Genomic DNA, 22,517 nt, shown 5'->3' on the forward strand with positions numbered 1-22,517 from the left:
ACAAGTCAGGATTAAATTAAATTACACAGTAAACTGGTTAACAGATTTTTATACATTCTAGAGAGAGTTAGCCAGGCTTGATACATTGACATAGCCAATTAAGTGACAAATGTTGTTTGAGTCTAGTTTTAAATTGACCTAAGGTGGAAAGTAAGGTAATATCAGCTGGAAGAGAGTTCCAGGATCTACTTACAGAGTTTGCAAAGAGAGAATCACCGGCTGTGTTATTAATTTTGCTAGTCTGAATTAGTAGTTTGTTAGAGGATCGAAGCGGTCTAGGATTGTTATAGGGGGTGATAATATTTTTAAGTGCAGGAGTATTGTCTGGATTATAAAGGATTTTATAGGCCATAATCAGTTGGTTATACTGGATTAGGCTGGGTAGTTCAAGCCAACCAAGCTGATTTAGATTGATGCAATCATGTGTCCTAAAAGGCAGCCCAGTGGCAAACCTGGCAATGTGGTTGTAGCAAATTGAGAGTTTGTTAAGGACAGTCTTGTTCAAATTAGAGAGTAGAGGGGATGCATACAGAAGGGTTGAAAGAAGGTGAGAGCGAGCTATGGCAATTTTAGCTGGAGGGGTTAGGAAGGCTTTTATTCTGTAAAGTGACCCTATTTTTTATTGATGGTTTTGATAGTTTGGTTAACATGTAGGTCAAATTTTAGATTATTGTCTATGATGACACCTAATAGTTTTGTAGATGGGTCAGGGGAGATTATTGTGCCATCATTTGATTTTATGGTAAAGGTGAAAGCGGTAGACCTACGTGTTGGTGAAAATAACAGCATTTTAGTTTTTGGGATTTAGGATCAGACGATGTTCAGAAAGCCAGTTTTCTATTGTATTAAAGGTGGTCTGGGTAGCTGACCATAACTCTACTGGAGATGTGGCTGAGCAAATCAGAGTAGAGTCATCAGCATATTGGATACAGCTGACTTTTGGGATGACAGTATAAAGGTCGTTAATGAAGATGGAGAACAGCAAGGGCCCTAGTATAGAACCTTGTGGTACTCCGAGGGTGTTAGGTAGAAGGTTAGAGAGTTTGTTCTGCCAGAGGACAGCCTGCTGTCGACCATTCAGGTAGGATTGAAACCATTGGAGGGCTCCAGTATCTAGACAGAATGTTTGCAGGGTGTGGATTAAAAGTTGGTGATCAACCATATCGAATGCCTTGGAAAGATCCAAAAAGAGGGCTGAGGATATATAATTATTGTTGCGATTATGGTTTATGGTGTTAGTAAAGACTAGGAGGGCTGAAGTAGTGCTGTGATGAGGATGGAAGCCATGCTGAGTGTCTGCCATAAGGCAATTTTGGATTAGGTGGTGCATGAGTTGTCTATGAATACATTTTTCCATAATCTTAGCAAGTGGAGAGAGTATAGCTATTGGCCTATAATTGGAGAATTCAGTAGAGCTGCGTCCTTTGTGAAGTGGGATTACATAGGATATTTTCCAGATGGTGGGAATTTTAGCTTCTACTATGGTTCGATTGATTAGTATTGAGACGGGGTAAGCAATAGCATCAGCTAATTTTTGTAGGTACTCGGCAGGGAGTTGATCAGCAGAAAGTGTAGTGGGTTTTAATTTTTTGATCAAGGTATGGATAAGTGAAGTGGTGACTGGTTGGAAGCTGAGCAAGTAGGTTTCTAGGGTGCTACTTTCAGGACCAGGGAGCTAGGAGGTAGTTGGCTAGCTAGGGCTTGAATTGTCTCAGTAAAGAATTGGTTAAAACTATCAGAAACATATTCAGGAGTTTTATCAATAGTAGTAGCAGGGATTGGGGTTGAAGTTTGTCCAGGATGTAGTAGATTATTTAAACCTGCCCAAAACTTCTGAGGGTTATTTTGATTTACTGTCTGTAAATTACAGTAGTATTGTTTTTGTCTTGTAAAATTGACTTTTTGGTTTTGTTCCTGGATTGCCTGTATTTAATGTGATCTTGAGGGTCTTTAGAAGAATGCCATAAAGCCCATGCTTTGTTTCTAAGGGTAATTTTGAGTTTAGACTCTATAGAAAGCCATGGTGCAGTTTTTGCCTTGGTTCTCTTTGAACGAACAGGTGCATGCAAATCAAGGATCTCAAGGAATTTGTTGTTAAAGTATGCTACTGCTTCCTCTAAGGGGAGGTGTTTTAGAATAGACCAATTACATGAGTTTAGTTCTTGTTGGAATTTGGCAGGGTCAAAGTTTTTATTGTTTCTAACCTTTCTGAGTAAGGGTTGTTGGGAATTAATGGTTTTGTGCTTAATTACATATGTGAGAAGGTGATCGCTTAGGCCATTAAGGAGGGTACCAGAGGTGTACAGTTGGGGGTGACTGTTTATGAGTACCCAGTCAAGTATACTTTCTTTTTGGTTGAGTTTACCTATCCTGGTAGGGGTGGATATGATTTGTGTAAATGCATGCAGGTTAATATAGGTGGTTGGGGATTCTAAGGAACAGGTGCCCCAGTCTATGTTAAGGTCTCCAAGTAGTAGGGTTTCTTGGGGGTAGTGACATGATAGCCAGTGCAGGATATCTTCAAATGTAGATATATTGTTACCTGGGGAATGTACATACAGATGATATTAATGCATTTATTTTTATTAAGTTGCAATTTGGTGGCAAGAATCTCTGAGTTATTAATCTGAGAAGGTTGTATTACATCTATGGTGACATTCAACTCAGATTTATAGAGTACGGCTACCCCACCCCCTTCCTCGAAGCATGATCCAGCCTGTGCATGTTGTACCCAGGTGGTAACACTTCATTGTCTTTAGTGTTAGGTTTTAACCAGGTTTCAGATAAACAGAGAATCTCAGGGGAGTGGACATCCAGAAGTGCATGCAATTCATGTACCTTGTTATTAATGCTTCTAATATTGAGATGACAGACTAGGAGAGAGTTAGTTGGCCTATTAATTGTAGGTTTGCAGCTTAGATTACAAGTAGAGGGGGTATATCTATCTGAAGTGAGTGGGCCAGGGTTGGGGTGAATATCACCACCAAGTATTAGGTTGAGTCTATACTTGGTGATGAACTTCAGGAATTTGTTTATTAGTTTGTGGTAATGTTTGGATCTAGAGCTAATGTGCCTGAGGTTGAAATGTTGATAGACTGAAAAAGATGTTGGATAGGATCTGGTACTGTAAGTATGGTTGAAGGTGGAAGGATTTACAGCTGGGGTGGTAGTATGGCCTTTTGGGACCTGAAATCCTGTGAGAAACTGGTTTTCATACAAGGTAAGGAGGTATGGTGTGAACAAGAGGGGTAGTAAAGAGGAGTATATCATTATATGCGATTCAGCTAGTGAGTGAAGGAACTGTTTTACCTGGTGATGCAACACCAGAAGATAGAGTGGTGAGGTAAAGGTACTGGAAGGGGGATGGGAGAATGCCAGATGAAAGCTAATAGGTGCTATTAAATGTAGGTAGTAGAATGGGGGTGGGTGGAATTATCCCAGATGAAAGCAGATAGGATCTAGAAAGTGGGGGAGTGGCTATAGTACTATAAATTTAGAGGTACTGGGGGCAGGAGGAAATTGGGGGCAGGGAGGGGAGCGAAGAGAGCCCAAGCATAGCGAGGGCGAATGTAGCAGGGCTATTGCAGTTTACAAGGTTTCCTAAGATATCCTAAAGCTATAAGGTAAGTATTACAGCTCTTAATGTAAGAGTCAATTTACTTCAGTTACAGGGGAAGGAGGCAACCACTCAAGTAGAAACAAAGAGCCCTATGGCTGACCAATATGGTGACCTGCTTAATTACAAAGCACTGTAAGTGAAAGCTTAACAAACGCTTTTTGTGTGTAACCTACTCTGTTTAAATGTTGAGAGAAACTGATTGCAGTCCGCGGGAGGGAATTGGGGGTAGGGAGGGGAGCGAAGAGAGCCCGAGTGTAGCGAGGGCGAATGTAGCGGGGCTATTGCAGTTTACAAGGTTTCCTAAGGTGTTCTAAAGCTATAAGGTAAGTATTACAGCTCTTAATGTAAGAGTCAATTTACTTCAGTTACAGGGGAAGGAGGCAACCACTCAAGTAGAAACAAAGGCTGATCAATATGGTGACCTGCTTAATTACATGGATGTTATAACATTCACCTCAGGACAAATGTGTCCCTACCAATACCGCTAACATAACCGGATTAATACAGATCTTTGTATGCAATTTTAGTCATGCACACACATATACATTTCCTCTTGGTATTCTATTTTAGAGAATTGTTCATCCTGTAGAAGCAATACTGATTGTTGTAGATGCTGATGCAAATGTAGACTTAATAATATTATTTTAAGCTTCCTTGTTTCACATTTTTGCTGAATTTATAAGAGGCCAACTTTTCTGACAGTGTGAACATCCTATTCTTTGTCTTTAGTATTCTATTTGGATCTTTGTATAAAAAAATCTGTTCTTTTGCAAATGCTGATAAGTGCAGAAAAGCATGTTTTTTTTAAGGAAACACATTGTGACAGGATCATATGATAGAAACATGTCATGTTGTCCATTCTTTAAAAAAGCAGAATTTACATTTTTGCTCTCACTGACAATGAAATGCATACATCCTGTTTTTAAGTCTGTAAGGAAAGATGTCCATTTAGCAGATTTCTTATTTTCTAAGTCACAGTCATTTAGTATGGATGCTAATCACATATTGCTAAACACTATTTCTACATTTAAGCAAGCTTTATCTTATACCTTATTTATGTTGCATATTTGTAGCAAAGTTACTTTCAACCTTAATATATTGTTGAGCACACTCTAACAATTCTCTCTTTTTTATTTTAAACCAGGGAAATAAATTCAGCATTATTTGATAATACTTTTTGATTATGGCAGTTAACAACAGTAACTTGACTAGCTTTTGCTAAGCAGACTTTAATACATGTAAATAATATGCAACCAAGCATTACAATAACAATAAAAGAAACTAAAAATACAGTGATTTTTCCTGCCCATCCTGTAAATAGATTACTAAACCATTCATTCCAATCATCATTCCAGTTTTTTCTATTATGTTGAGACACTTGTGCAATCACTTCTAAATGTGTTTTTACAGATTCTGTTTTGTCTGGAATAAATGTACAACATTGTTCTCCTATTAAAGCACATGTACCCCCTTGGGATGCTAATATGTAATCTAATGCCATTCGATTTTGCAAAACCATAGTTCGTATAGCTGTCATTTCGACTGTAATGTCAATGACTGCATTGAAAGTGGCATTTGCCAATATCTCACCTAGTTTAGATAGTTTTCTCAGCTCCCAGATGGCTTTTGCAGCCTTGTACCAAGGGAAAATACCTGCTCCAGAGATTACATCATCTCCTAAATCCATATCTTTTAATTTAATATAATCAAGAGTTTGATGATATATGTGTGATGTATCTAAGGTGTCTACTGGATTTTCTGGACTTTCAATCACAGGTAATATATCCCTTTTCTTTTTTGCATTTCTAATGCTTCCTTTTGGTAACTCTTTTATATGATGCATTGCTGGTACCACTAATCCTATATAACAGGTGCCATCCCATCCCTTTGGTAACCATTTATAAGCATATTTACCACAGATGTAATATAACCCATCTGACAGAGCAACACTGCTATTTACCAGACTGCCATTTACTTGCCCCATAGTAGGAGTTTTATCATGTACAACTGTAAAGTTTTTATCTGTTTTACTTCGCCAACATGTAATATTGGTTTTACACTCAGTGTTATCATTTTATGAAAAAATAAATACTGCTGTGCCACTTAATATTAACTGACCCTTAACTGGTATTAAAATAGGAAAGCCATGAGAAAATACTCCATGTGCTGGTATGTGGTTGTGAAAATTTATGATTTCAATTGTTTGAATACAATTATTACCCACTGGAAGAGTTCCATTTTGTTGAAAACATGTGATACCCTGCACTATTGCAGATAACTGTACTCTTGCTTTATGTAATTGTACATTTATGACTTGATCTCCTGTTTCATTTATTAATACCCTCCTACTACTAAGAGAATTTAGTGGAATGGGTATTAGAGGCATTACTCCTGTTATTTTTGATATTAAACTACATACCCAACAATTAGAAACATTCATGCTTTTTGCATACCAACATTGCCTTGCCAAAAAAGTGTTAAAAGATGGTGACCAATCTTGTTAATTTTTCCACATTTCTTTATTCTCTCTCGCTTATGTAACTTTACTGTTTAACAGGTCATAAGTATAATTTAATACTAAGCAATACAATAATAGTGTGATAGCTATTATCAATTAAAAAAAAAATCCTTTAAATAGAAATTCCATTGTTGAATCATTTTGCCTTTGTTCATCCGAAACTGGATTTCCAAAAGGATGCACTTTAAGCCATGTCAATTTCATTATGATTTTCTCTGATGGAAACCTACAAGAGAATACATTTAATCAGATTTACATTACTCACTATTTTTGATCATTCTTAGTTGATCTTTATGTACCAACATTGTTCTGTTTTTCTTTTTTCCTTTGATTTTGTACACTAGTGGTCCAATTTGTTCCACTACTTCAAAAGGGCCTTGCCAATTGCTAGCCCATGGTCGTTCCATTTGGAATGTTTTTACCAATACTTTGGTTCCACAGGGAAGGTTTTCTTCAGCTGGTAATATTGGCACCTTTTTCCATAGATGGAACACTTGCTCCCTTGCATTATAGTCACATATACTAGTAAGTTGCTTTAGCCATTCCTGATGTTTGCTGATTTCTAGCATGGGCCTACCATTAGATAAATCTAGATCAAATGGTAATTGTATGGGCATTTTGCAGCCTGTCATTATTTCATATGGGGAAATACCTGTTTTGCTGTTTGGTGTTGCTCGAATACCCATTAAAATACCAGGCAGATGATGTATCCATGTATTGCCCTTTTCCAAGCATGCCTTTTTTAGACGTTCTTTTAACTTCCAATTCATACGTTCTACAATGCCATTAGATTGTGGATGGTATGGTACATTAAACCTTTGCTGTATGCCTAACAAATTACACATTTCTTTAATGAGATCACTAATAAACTGTGGGCCATTGTCTGACTCTATGACCAGTGCCCATACCCAATGACAGAAAATATTTTTCCATAAGGCTTCTGCTGTTGCCTTTGCTGTCATGGTTTTGGTAGGAATTGCTTCTACCCATTTTGAAAAGATGTCCACTACTACTAGTAGATACCTGTAACCTCCCTTTGTTGTTGGTAATGGACCTGCATAATCTATTTGAACTGCATACCATGGCCCATCCGCTGGCTGTACTTGATATAACTGAGGTCTTTTGCTTTTAGCATTCACCTGCAGACAGATTAAACATTCTTCTACAATCAGCTTGCAGACCTTTTTTAAATTTGTGTTTGAATACTTTTCTTTTACAGCTGCCCATAACTTATCATTTCCTATATGGCCCAGTATTTGGTGATTTAACTTGACCAACTGGCATACCAACTGAAATGGTACATATGGCAACTGTAACCCTTTGGAGGTGGTGTATGCATAGTACTCCTTTGGTGGTATACCCGCTAATCTGCATTGATCAGTTTCTTCTTTTAAGCCCTGTTGTTTTTGTATATTTACAAGGTATTTTTCTATTGACTTTTCATCTAATTTTTTAAGACACTAACTTCTATACTGGCATACTCATATTCTGGAAGTTCTTTTCCATTTTGTGCTGCTTGTTTTGCCAAAGTATCAGCTAACACATTTAACCTGTAAGTTTCACTGGTTGGCGTTTGATGTGCTTTTATTCTTAAGATGCTATACTGTCCTTCTTGTTTTGACATTGTTATAACTTTATATATGTCTTTTAATACTTCAGCATGCTGTAATGGTTTACTTACACTATCCACAAATCTTTGCCTTACCCAGGTTTCCATATCCAGTCTTAACAAATTTACTACGTAAGCACTATCTGAAAAAATGTTAACAGGATTGTAATACTTTAGCACATACAGTACCTCCTCCAGTTCAACTCTTTGAGCTGACATATGCCCTGGTAACTTGATTAGTTCAGGAGAACCCAGCTGTGGATTCTCTGGAACTATGGCAAATCCTGTCCAGTATCTGCCTTGGTCCCAATATCGTGCTCCATCCACAAAGATGGATGGCTTAAAGTGATCAAAATCAGATGCTAAAAATTGCACATCAGGTAACATTATCTTTTCTAAACAGTTATGCTGTTTTCCTTCATATCCCATGTGGTTTGACAAATAGTACTTGTCCCCTGTCTGTATAGTAACAGTTTTCATTCCAAAAAGTGCCATCCATTTTGCAAAGACTGCCTGACTAATACCATCTGTAATTTTATTCATTTCAAAACTGTCTATCAAAGCTTTTACTGCTTGATGTGGTGTTTGTACTATAATGCTGGAAAATACGGTCAAATATTCAGTTTGTTTAATACCCCAGTAAATGGCTAATAATTGCTGTATACATGGATGGTAGCCCAGTTCCACTGGAGTCATCTTCCTGCTAAAAAAAGTGACTAGGTGTAATGTTTTTTCCATTCTGTTGTCACTACCACGTGGCCATTCCTGTAGTAGTACCACAGACAGTGTTTTTTTTTTCCTGCTGCTGCTTGTAGCACAAATGGCAACCTTGGCGTGGGTGCTATTAATTCTGTAGCTTGTGCTAGTTTTACTTTTATTTGTGAAAATGCCTCCTCTTCATGAGATCCCCACTCGAAAAAAGTGGAGTTTTTTTGTTCCTGTAACATTTTGTATTGGGGAGCAGCCACGGCTGCATAATTCTCTATAAATTTCCTATTGTAATTCATGATTCCCATGAATTTATGTAAGTCTGCTATAGTCAGTGGCTTTTCCATTTGTAAAATGCCTTGTGCATGTATAGGGCAAGGAGTCCTTCCTGTTGGTTTTATAATAGTACCTAGAAACTTCACTTCTTTTGACATAAACTGAATTTTTTCACTTTTAACCTTAAATCCTGCTTGCTGTAGAGTATGAAAAACTCTCTTATGAAGCCGTACATGCTCCTCTACTGTTTCTGACTGAATTAAAATATCATCAGTGTAATGAATTACTGAATCATCCTTTTCCAAATGTTGTAGAATGGATCCTACTCTCCGATGAAAAATAACTGGACTATTTTGAAACCCTTGTAGTAACCTTGTCATGACATATTGCTGTTTTTTAAATGTAAAGGCAAATCTTGGCCAATCTTTTTTTCCTGAGTGGTACTGCAAAAAGCCATTTGCTAAATCTATCACTGTAAACCACTTACTTTGTGGCTTAATATGTGCAGCCAACTCTGGAACTCCTGGAATCAAATGTGCTCTAGGAGTAGTATATTGATTAACCTTCCGTAAATCAATAACAAGACGATAAATACCATCTTTTTTCTTAACTGGCCAGATTGGTGAATTTGTAGGACTGTTGCCCTTTTGTATAATCCCTTCTTTTTCCCATTCTGCAATACATTTTTCCATATGTTTTTCTGCTTCCCTAGGAATAGGATATTGTTTTTGAAAAGGTGGTATATAGTCCTGATCACTACCTACTCCTACTGGGCTTTCTAGTTTCCCACAATCACTGGGACCCTTGGACCACAAATTTGGGAATTGCTGTTGTAAATTCTTCCATACATCCTCACTGTCTGTATTTACATAGCCTGTAGGTTTTTCAGGTTTGACAAGTAGAGAGATTGCATAGCAGCCTGTACTTTGCTCTTCCTCTCTTTGTTGTTTGTCTCCCATCCACAGAATTTCATTAGGTAAATCAATTACTATGCCCAAAGGCCCTAGAATGTCCATACCAATAATGGTATTTGAGCAAGATGGATGCATTTAAAATGCACCCTTCCATGTCTGTCCCTCTTTACTAAACTTTATGTCCACATTTTGGCTACTCACTGCATAGCATCCTGAGCCATTAAATGCTGAAATGCAAGCCTTTTTTATAGGATTTGCTGCTAACTGTCAGAAGATTCTAGGTTCAACTCCTGGCTGGCTCGCCATTGAAAAATGATATGGTGCTGCTTACTGTGATGGATTTGAAGTCTTCTTAAGATACTCAGTCTTGCTGGCTGGATTCTGCTGAAATCAAAGTCTGGTTATAGCTGCATTCACAGTCTGTTGCATACAGAAACGTGCAATATATACTGATGAGAGAATATACTTTGCAGCATCAACTTAGAGCAGTAAAAAATATTTTTTATAACAAACCACACGTACTAATGTTACAGCTTTTAGTTATTGTTCTACTTTACTTCTCAATCAGCATGGATGTTTTAACATTTACCTCGGAACAAATGTGTCCCTACCAATACCCCTAACATAACTGGATTAATACAGATCTTTATATACAATTTTAGTCATGCGCACACATATACATTTCCTCTTGGTATTCTATTTTAGAGAATTGCTCATCCTGTAGAAACAATATTGATTGTTGCAGATGCTGATGCAAATACTGACTTAATATTATTTTTAAGCTTCCTTGTTTCACATTTTTGCTGAATTTATAAGAGGCCAACTTTTCTGACAGTGTGAACATCCTGTTTTTTGTCTTTAGTATTCTATCTGGATCTTTGTATAAGAACATCTCTTCTTGTGCAAATGCTGATAAGTGCAGAAAAGCATGTTTTTTAAGGAAACACATTGTAACAGTGTCATATGATAGAAACATGTCATGTTGTCCATTCTTTAAAAAAACAGATTTTACATGTTTACTCTCACTGACAATGAAATGCATACATCCTGTTTTAAGTCTGTAAGGAAAGATGCCCATTTAGCAGATTTCTTATTTTCCAAGTCACAGTCATTTAGTATGGATGCTAATCATATATTGCTAAACACTATTTCTACATTTAAGCAAGCTTTATCTTATACCTTATTTATGTTGCATATTTGTAGCAAAGTTACTTTCAACCTTAGTATATTGTTGACCACACTCTAACAAGTCCTTATTCTAATTTCTCATCACTTAGCATGACAAATCTCCTTCTAGAGAAATGCTTTCTGTATGCTGCCATCTGTCCAGGAGTATAACTCCAGTGCCAGCTATGTTGTCACCTTAAATCACTTACAGTACAGTTTTATTAAATGGTGCATCATTCATACCATGGCCTTTCGCCCAGGTGATCTTATAATTTACATCAGTCTTTACTATGCTGATGAAGTGCAGTTTGTACTGATGGTGAATCAGGCGGGTAATAGTAATGCACCAAATGTATAAATTCACAGCTCTCTATTTCTTGATTTCAATATTTACTGTTGTAATTGTATCTGCTCTCAATGGTACTGTGGTAATTTTATATTAATTCTCTTCCTGTAACTTATTGTAACTTACTCTATGTAGCTTTTCTCCCCGGACCTCTACTGAAAATGTGTTTCTGACCCAGTTGGACTTTCCCAGTTAACAGATGTCAAATAATTAAGTAAATCTTGAATTGTTTGTTAGTTCATTTTTGAGGCAAAACAGCCTTCAGTTCTTTAATACTCAATCTTTATTTTCAGGAGATTTATTTAGATGCAAAACTTCAATGAACTTAGGAGTAGCTCTTTATTAATTTTAAACAAGTGCTTTCACGAGTGCGCCAAACAAGCCTGTGTTTACACATAAGCAGAAGAACCTGTTGTGCCATTTATCAGTATGTACTGTCTGTTTGACAAAGCAGCATGCATGTTGCATTTCTAAATAACTGCAGCAGTTTCTGTAAAATATAATACAATGTACTAATGTGTACTACCCTATTACAAGTATTAGATAACTTGCACAAGCTAATACACATCACTGTTTTTTTACACGTTACCTTTATTGGGTTTCACTTCATATTGCCGAAATGCTGAAATATTGAATTTCAGCATTTCGACAGTATAAAGCCAAAACCATCAGAACACGGGCACCTCACATTCACAAAACCACAACATTGAACACACAGCATACAGCACACTACACACAAACCATAACACCCACACCACACAACAATGACAAACAACACAACACCACACAGACACACGCCTACACTACACAAATGCAAGGGGGAAAGCCCCCTGCACCCCCCACATCCCCCTACTTATATATACCAACTCCAAACAGTAAAAAAAAAAGACACAAACAGCCAACACACACACTCATACCTCCACCTCCCTACCCTAACCCACTCATACAAGTTACAAAAACACTCACGTACACTCACTCACATTAAACTGCAGACACCAACCCAGACAAACACTTCTGTAGGATAATGTAAATGCTTAAGCATGAATTTGACAGTCCTATTCGCGATTATGCACTTTCCTTATTTTGAGGTTTCGTATTCATGGACACAAATTGCTGAAATTCCATATTTCAGCAGTTCATGTATATGAAGTGAAACCCTTTATTGACACCCAGTTGACTTTAAGCTTTCAGCATAATCATAATTAAATGCATATGCAGTTACAAGCATTATGCCATTAATAATAACACTAAACTGGATGCAGTTTGGAAAACCTTCAAACTTCAAGGGCTAGCCACATGCTGTTGTGAACTACTGAAGTGACACACTAACCATGGGAAAAACAGGTTGTGGATGGATGAATGTATAGATGCAACAATGTTCTATAGACTGAGCAACAAAAATATCACTTCAGTCTTTGTGCAATTCATTAATAGACCAGATTTCCCCTGGGTGTATCTCATTAGTTATGGCTCCTGCTTCCACAATCCATACTACTTTCCCTGCACTTAAATAATCACAATAATTCATATTTTCTCTCCTTACAAAAGTTTATATAAAGGCAAAGTTATCTGGTCCAATTAGATTTGCATATCCTGAAATCATTATTAATTCAGTTTGTACAGCATGAAAACCTGTTCCCTGCTTTCTTTCTAACTTCTTTTATACCCTCAGTTTAGTCAGGCATTGGCAGCTTAATGTTAAACTTTACATTCTAGCCCATTCTGTCACTTCCCTTGTTTCAATTTGCTTCATTCATTTTTCACATAATATAGTTCTATACTGTATCCTGCTGTTAAAATATTATAAACGTTTGTAGTTATAGGGCAGTAACATTCCCATATTTAACAAGAGCAAGTCCCCTTTCTAATCTGTCATTCTTAGATCATTCCAACCCAAGTAGACACACTTGTCATCTTGGAACTCAGCCATGCACAGCAACGCAGTAACAGATCATACCCATCATCAGCAGGAATGGCATGATATCCATTTTCAACCTATCTCTTGTCTAAGTTCCCTTCCAACAAATTGATTCTCTCTTCCCCTTAGAATAACCAAAAGAGACACAACAAACATTTAACCATCTACATTCATTAATTGAAGGAGACTGTGAGCTGTCTATCGGGTGCTAGGATCCGCCACATAACACACGCACTCAGGTCACTCCAAAGCAAGTACAAATATGACGCCGTCATTGTCCATGCTGGTGTGAATGACCTGAGACATACCTCCCTGGACTACATGAAAAGAGACATAGAGGAGCTCTCCGATTATGTAGCCCAGGCTGGTATGACCCTGACCCTGAGCAGCATCTTGCCCTCACCAAGAATGATACCACAATACAAAGACAAGCTTTAACAATTGGCTCAAGTACTGGTGTCATTCTAAGGGGATCCAATGTCTGTCTGCCTGGGATGATATGTTGGACAAGCCACGCTGCTTCGCAAGGGATGGCTTACACCTGTCACCACTGGGCTTCCGGATATTGGCTAAGGCTCTTGCCACCCCCATAGTGCCTTTTTTAGGCAAGGCTCAAAAGACAAACCCACCTCCTTAGAAAAAAATGGAAAAAACTAAGGGTAATGCTGCTCAACGCCAGAAGTCTAAATCTCAAGATGCAGGCACTTGATGCACTCCTCAGCATGGAGAACAGCGACGTCTGTGCAGTAACTGAAACCTGGTTCAAGGCTCCTGAGAGCACCCCAGCGCTACCAGGCTATACCTCGTATCATGCTTTTCGCCCCAAAACCTGGGCGAACCACAAGGAGGGGAGTGTCCATATTCATAAAGGACACCCACACCTCCAGGTTAGTAGCAACACATGAAGCATCAGAGACCATACAGGTGCAACTAACCATAGGCAAAACTGCTGTACAACTGGTAGCATGTTACAGACCACCCTCCCAATCTCAAGAACCCCACTCAGCCTTCCTGAAGACATTGGAGGATATGAATGTATCACAAAATACCATCATACTGGGAGACTTCAACTACCCAAACATAGATTGGGTACATTATTCTAGCCCTAATACCCTAGCCCAAAGGTTCCTGGAATTCATAAATTCAAATGCACTGGAACAACTAGTCACCTCTCCCACTAGGGGAGATAATATACTAGACCTGATCATCACAAACATGGGGACAAAATGCTCCACACCGGAAGTATACCCCTCACTAGTGAGATCTGACCACAAACTAATCACCCTGGATATACATATCCCACCTCCACCCCCAGCACAAAAGACCACAGTGAAAAACTTCTCAAAAGCAGACTTCACTCTTCTTAAGACTGAGATGGTATCCTTTAAGCCCACTGTGCCAGTGGATACCACATCCCACAATGCCGAGTCCTTCACAAATGCTTTCTATGGACATCTCCAAGAATGCATGGATCATGCAATCCCAAACAAATCCAAGTCCCTCTCCACCAAATGTAAGCATCCTGTCTGGTGGACCTCAGCCATAAACAAATTGTATAACAAAAGAAGGAAGCTACTGCATGTCAGAGCAAAATCCCATGAAGGGAAGACATCTCTGATCAACATTAGCAGAAAACTACGTTCTCTCATAAAAACATCCAAGGCAAACTTTGAGAGAAAAATCGCTAAGGACACTAAAGATAACCACAAAGCCTTCTTCAGCTATGTTAGAAACCTGGGCAGAAACCCTCAGATATGCTCAGAGTTGGTTCACAACAACAAAAAATACACTGAACCCACAGATATTGCTAACATTCTGGATGACAGGTTCAGTGCAAATTTCTCGCTTCCTTCATCCCCAAAAGAAGAAATACTTATCCCAGCTGAATGTAATCTCCCTGTCATCTCAGATGTCCAAGTGAGAACCGCCCTAAACAAAGCAAAAAACACAGCATCAATGGGACCTGACGGTATCCTGGGGTGCGTGTTACGTGAACTCCAAGAGGAGCTAAACCCACACATAAAAATGCTATTTAACCTTAGCCTTACTTCGGGATATGTACCTGAACACTGGTGTACAGCAACAGTGGTCCCAATCCACAAGGGGGGTGCCTCTACAGACCCTGGAAACTACTGCCCCATAAGCTTGACTAGCCTGGTCTGCAAAGCTATGGAAAGAATCATTAAGGAACTCATAAACGGAGACATAGGGGACCTACAGATGCTTGACCCCACCCAGTTCGGCTTTGTAAAGGGCAGATCCTGCCTTTTAAACCTGGTTGACTTTTTTGAAACAGTCACTAGAGCCATTGATGAGGGCAAAGCAGTCCATACAGCATACCTGGACTTGGCTAAGGCCTTCGACACAATACCCCACTCAAGCATCATAGATAAGCTAAACAGCTTAAAAGTAAACCCTTATGTCACTAGATGGGTTGCAAACTGGCTAAAGGACAGAACCCATAAAGTTAAAATCGCTGGAGCAATGTCAGACTCAAAGCCAGTCACAAGTGGTGTCCCACAGGGATCTGTCCTGGGACCCCTCTTGTTCGGCATTTATTTCTCAGATGTTAAAGCAAACATGAGATGACTGCAAACTAGGCGCCATAGTCGATACACCAGCAGATAAACACATCCTACAAAAAGGCCTCACTGAAATGGACAACTGGTGCCGTAGTCACGGCCTTAAACTAAATGCCAAAAAATGTATAGTCATCCCTTTTGGAAAAAACAAAGTACCCACAAATTATCACATAGACAGCAACCCACTGAGTACGGAAAAAGTAATCAGAGACCTAGGGACCCAAGTAGACAGCGACCTCTCATTTGACACCCACGTTGCCAAAGTGGTTAGAAAAACATTCTACCTTGCACACCTCATCATGAAGGGTTTCACATCCAGATCCAAGGATGTCATTGTACCCCTATATTCCTCTCTCAACAGACCCATGGTTGAGTACAATGCCCCATTTGGTATGTACCTCACCCGGCACTTGCAACAGCTGGAGAGACCACAAAAGTACCTCACCAAAAGGATCAAGGGTCTCCAACATATGTCTTATTCTGCCAGACTAAAGAAACTTCAGCTCTATTCAGTAGCATACCGCCTGCTCAGAGGTGATCTCTGCTTGACGTACAAGGCCATGTCCAATCAGGATCTGATGGACATGCTCCACCTCAAAAAATCCAAATCCATCAGGACCACGAGAGCTAAAGACTTAAACCTCGGCACAAGTATGAATAGGACATGCTGGAGGGATAGATTCATAACCCAGAGGCTTCCCATGCTTTGGAACAGGATCCCAGTTCGCATTAGGCAGAGCCTCTCACTGACTCTCTTCAAGAGAAATCTTGATGAGTGGATGGAAGATCATAAGTTTACCCCAGGGGTCACATCTGTGTCACTGCTAGACAGGGGCACAGTAAACTAATTCTATTATATAAGGGGACCTTCACTGTGTCACTACTAGACAGAGGCACAGTATTCTAGATTTATTCTGTACATTTTTGTACCATTTCATGGGGTGGCAAAAGCCACATCACTATGGCTAGGCTTACAAATGCCCCAGGGCAGATAGCCTAGTACTACACTATGAAACTATAAACTATGAAACTAATTAGTGGAGAGGAGGGTAATATAATTACATTTCATACATTTTATGTCATATAGTCTTCTTTCATCCTTCATAAGAATATAGCAAAGCAGGATGGCTTCCCTCTGAATATAGTTAAATTACTCAAATATCTCAGTGATTATTCTCTCTAATAGCCAAGTCATCCAGTTAAACATGACATTAAGTTTCACTGCAAGTGCTAGTCAGGACAGGATCAGTCTTTATGCACAGTATCTGAGCAACTTTAAGGAAAACCAAATATATCATTTTGCCAAACTAATTTTATATTTAATATTAACAAAGACAATATTCTTCCCCTTAATCTAGATTGTCAGTGGCTTTATTGTCTGGTAGTTTAATTAGTAGTCATAAACTGTGGCATTCTTCTTAACCATCTTTTCTGATATGCCATAAGCTATGAAATCAACTAGTTCAATTCAGTCTGAACGAATGATACCACAGTACAAGGACAAAATGATTGACTTCAACAATTGGCTAAGCTTCTGGTGTCATTCTAAGGGGATCCAGTATTTGTCTGCCTGGGATGACATGATCGACAGACCACGATGCTTTGCCAGAGATGGCCTGCACCTGTCACCCTTAGGATTCTGGATACTAGCTAAGGCTCTTGCCACCCCTATAGTGCCTTTTTTAGGCAAGGTTCAAATGACGAATTCACCAACGTAACAGGTACAAGCAAGCAAAATCTGAGGGTAATGCTAATCAATGCTAGAAGTCTAAACCTCAAAATGCACTCACTTGAGGCACTCCTTAAAATGGAGAACATTGATATCTGTGCAGTGACAGAGACCTGGTTCAAAGCTCCAGAGAGCACCCCTGCATTACCAGGCTACAATTCATACCACACCTTTTGGCCACCTAACCCAGAATGAAGCACTAAAGGCGGAGGCATGTCTATATTCATTAAGGATATCCACACCTCCAGGCTAGTTGCACAGCATAATGCATCCGAGATTATCCAAGTGCAACTAACTCTGGGCAAGACCGCAATCCAAATTGTAGCTTGCCACAGACCCCCCACCATGCCCCAGGATTCCCACTCCTCATTTCTTGATACACTGGAAAGTATTAGGGTACAACCCAACACCCTAATAATGGGTGATTTCAACTACCCCACCATTAACTGGGAAAACTACTCATGTACCAACTCTTTTGCTCAACATTTTCTAGAATTCATAAATTCCAACGCCTTGGATTAACTTATTCACACCCCCCACCAGGGGCAGCAATATCCTAGACCTGGTCATTATCAACATGGGAAACTGGTGTTCCACACCAGAGGTCAATTCCTCGTTGGTCAGATCCGACCACAAGCTAATCAGCCTAGACATCCACATCCCACCCCCAATTAGGGAAACCATCGTAAAACCTTCTCCAAAGCCAACTTCACACTTCTTAAGACAGAAGTGGCAAACTTCATGACACCCATGCAGACGGACAATAGAGATATGACTGCTGAATCCTACACAAATACACTTTATAAGCACTTACACGAGTGCATGGATCATGCTATCCCTAATAGAACCAAGATGTTATCCTCCAAAAAAAGGATGCCAATCTGGTGGTTCTCTGCCATAAACAAACTCTACAACAGAAGAAAGAAACTGTTGCAAAAAAGAGTAAAATCCCATGACTGGAGGAACTCCCTGGTCAATCTCAGTAAGAAGCTGAGATCCCTCATAAAATCCTCCAAAGCTAGTTACGAAAACAAAATTGCCACTTACTCTAAAGACAACCACAAAGCATTCTATAGCTATGTCAAGAATCTCAATGGGAACACTCAGATCTGCTCTGAGTTACAGCACAATGGCACTAAATATACAGAACCAACTGATATTGCCAACATCCTTGCAGATAGGTTCAGTGCTAACTTTACCCCCCTCTCAGCCCCTAGAGGGCCCATCTTTATACCGTAAGAATGCAAAGTTCCTATAATCATGGCTGCACAGATAAAAAACACACTCTCCAAAGCCAAGAACACAGCATCCATGGGACCTGACAATATCCCAGGCTGCGTTCTACAGGAGCTACAGAATGAACTGGCACCCTACCTAAGTAGCATGTTCAATCATAGCCTCACCTCAGGCTTTGTACCCACTGAATGGCGCACCACAACGGTTATCCCACTCCACAAAGGGGGAGCCATGCCGGACCCCGGGAACTACTGCCCCATTAGCCTGACAAGCCTGGTCTGCATAGCCATGGAACGTATCATCATGGAACTCATAAACAAAAACACTGGTAATCTCCAAACTCTGGACCCTACCCAGTTTGGATTTGTAAAAGGCAGATCATGTCTCCTAAACCTGATTGACTTCTTTGAAGCAGTCACCAAAGCCATAGATGAGGGTAAAATGGTTTACACAGCTTATCTAGATCTCGCCAAGGCTTTCGACACCATCCCCCACTCTGGAATTATAGATAAGCTCACTAAACTAGGTATAAATCCCTATGTCACAAGATGGGTTGCCAACTGGCTCATGGACAGAACCCACACTGTGAAAGTAGAGGATTTCAAATCTGACTTCAGACCAGTGACAAGTAGAGTACCACAGGGTTCAGTCCTGGGTCCTCCCCTGTTTGGTATCTACTTCTCTGAAGTGCAGGCTAACACAGTAGGTCTTTGGCTAACAAAGTTTGCAGATGACTGCAAACTAGGAGCCATAATCAAAACTCCTAATGATGTGGACAAACTACAAAAGGGCCTCACTGAGAGAGATACCTGGTGTCAAAGCCATGGCCTGAAGCTCAATGCCAAAAAGTGTATTGTCATCCCCTTTGGTAAAAACTCTGTACCCATGAACTACCACATAGCTGGTAGTCTACTTAATGCCAAAAATGTGATAAGAGACCTTGGGACACAGGTGGACAGTAGTCTCTCCTTTGATAATCACATTGCCACAGTGGTCAGGAAATCCTTCTACGTGGCTCATCTCATCATAAAAGGATTCTCATCTAGAAAAAAAGAGGTCATTGTTTCCCTCTACTCAGCACTCATTAGATCCATTATAGAGTACAACGCCCCTTTTGGTATGTACCTCACAAGACATCCACAACAACTGGAAAGACCACAGAAATACCTCACAAAGAGGATTAATGGCCTCAAATAGATGCCCTACGCAGACCATCTCAAAAAACTACAGCTTTACTCCATCGCATATCGCCTACTCAGGGATGATCTCTGCCTAACATACAAAGCTATGTCAAACCCAGAGCTGTTGGACATGCTCCACTTAAAGAAATCCCAATCCCTCCAAGCTACATGCTCTAGGAACTTAAACCTTGTCAACACAATAAACAGAACATGCTGGAGGGATAGATTCCTGTCCCAGAGACTTCCCATACTCTGGAACAGACTACCTATCTATGTCAAACAGAGCTCCTCATTAGCTCTCTTCAAGAAAAATCTTGATGATTGGATGGGAAATGGCAAATTCACCCCAGGGATCACTTCTGTGGCTCTGCTCGACAGGGGCACAGGAAAATTATTTTCTTGGGTGGCGAAAGCCAGGGTACATTTTTTGGCTAGGCTTATATAGGCCCTAGGGCCAATAGCCTAGTACCTACCTATGAACCTATGAACCTATGAACATTAGTATTACATCTCTTAGTTAACTCATTACTTATTCCTAATAAGTAACATTTGTGACTATAACCACACTCCATTTAGCAGGTAATTTCACAAATATCCATGCTCTATCTGATGCTATGAAGACTATATCAGTTTCAGAAACAGACTATGGTCACTAAACTAGAATTTTCCTTGAACACCTCTATATGCATTAATATCATGTTTCTATGAATTAGAATCAAGTAAGGTAATTCAGTTTTTGCTCACGTACATTAAGAGAGTTACCTTAAATATTTTTGTACACATACTAATCTACCTTCATTTTCCATTCCATACATACATACATAACCCACCTATATTCTTTAAATAATGTACATCCTTCCAATTAAAACTGCAAACCACTGATTAACTTCCTTGTAGGCCCCTTCAGCATATTAGATATTAAACTACAAACCCCATCTCCTTTTTGTAAAATGTAATTGCTGTTTATAAACTACTCTGTTTTAGTCATGCAAAACAATTTAAGTATATGAAGTAGCACTTAAACTCTGCACTATAATATTATGAATAAATTAACAATATGTAGCTGCATCATAGACCTAGTCTTGTTAATAAAACTAAACATAAGGCCAGATTCATTAACATGTACACTAATTGTACACAATCTGTAATAAAGTATATCCCGACCACATTTTTTTGCTTTCTAGTCCCTCAGAAAGATTACACAGAGAGTCCACTTTGTGGTAGCCTTTATGAATTCCTCTCGATATTTAAGGCTACAATAAAATTAGAAGGAAAACTAAAATAAGAGGAAGAATGTGAGAGTTATGCTTGTGTTGTCTGTTTACTCAGAATGGGGTGCACTTAGTCTAGGTATTAATGAATCCCAGGGATAGTATCTGGCATTGTAGATATATATAAGCATGAATTAGACAGTCTGTTTGCACATTAAATCCTAACGTCTGCACCATGATATAGACAGATGAAGCTCTTATTATAACCCAGGTAACCTGAGTAAAAGCAGGACATGGAGGAGTCAGATAGTGGGGAAGAAAGGAAACAAAGAAGGAAGAAGGATGGAAGGAAGCTATTTGCTGGCTCACGCTATAAATGCGAGAGTTTTTTTGCCCAACAGTCTGACATGCCATCTGATTACATGGCAATTTGCCATTAACAACATTTCAATGTTGAAAATGGTTACTTCCAGTGACATGTGTGATTTCAGTAGCTTTGCCTACTTAGTTTTTTTCTTTTTGTGAATGTACTAATATAAGAGACAGGATACACAACACTGTCAGTGTTCCACTCTGAACCACTTTACCTTTCCTTTCCTTATCCACCACTGCTGTAGCCCCACCCCTGGAGTGTAATACCAGGCATCCTAAAAGTAAAATGGAGAAATGGCTGCACCTCATTTACTTTTATTTGTTTTATTTATTTAACATTTGTTTACTGTGAGTGTCCGACTAGGCCAGAAACCCATTTTCAGCAGAGACCCGGGGAGAAAAGCTCCACATATAATATATCAGACAAAAACATGAATTTTACAGTTAGAGTTCCAGTATAGTTAGAAAAAAATGTACAAGTCAATCAGACTACGAAATTATACATATTTGGTAAAAGGATAATAACAATACACATACGTAGAAAACAAGATACTAGATTTTTAAACAGTGCCAGTGTAAGCACAGACATTAATGCAATGATTGTCAAATTATTACTGTAAAGTGATACAGCACATTGTGTAGGCTAGGAGTAAGGGGTATTTGGGTACAGTATTACAGAATATAAGTGTACTAGGATCTGAAGATCCATGGGTGGTGCATATAGTGTATTAGGTTTGATCCATACTTGGAGGGTAAGAGATAGGGGAAGTAGTCTTACCCTGGAGAAGTCCAAGAGCAGAACCATTTGTTTCTGAAGTGAGCCATGAAGATAAGTTTGAAATTCTTAGAGTTGTTTGAGCTAAGAATTTGCTGAGGGATTGTGTTCCAGATTTTTCATATCTTAAGTGAATATAGTGACTCACCTGAGGAATTAGTTGCCTTAGTGGCTTGCAGCAGCAGCAGTTTTCAGATGATTTTAGAGCTCTGCTGCTACTATATGGTTGTACTAGGTTTTGGAGGGCTGGGCAGTTTTCGGATTGAAATATAATTGAGTAGGCAATGGTTAGTTGGTTTGTGTATAGTAGTTGGGGAAGTTCAATCCAGTTTAGTTCTCATAGGGTAGTGCAGTGA

This window comes from Protopterus annectens, chromosome 8.part0 (assembly GCF_019279795.1).
Source record: "Protopterus annectens isolate FY-2018-M chromosome 8.part0, PAN1.0, whole genome shotgun sequence".
Classification (NCBI taxonomy): Eukaryota; Metazoa; Chordata; order Ceratodontiformes; family Protopteridae; genus Protopterus; species Protopterus annectens.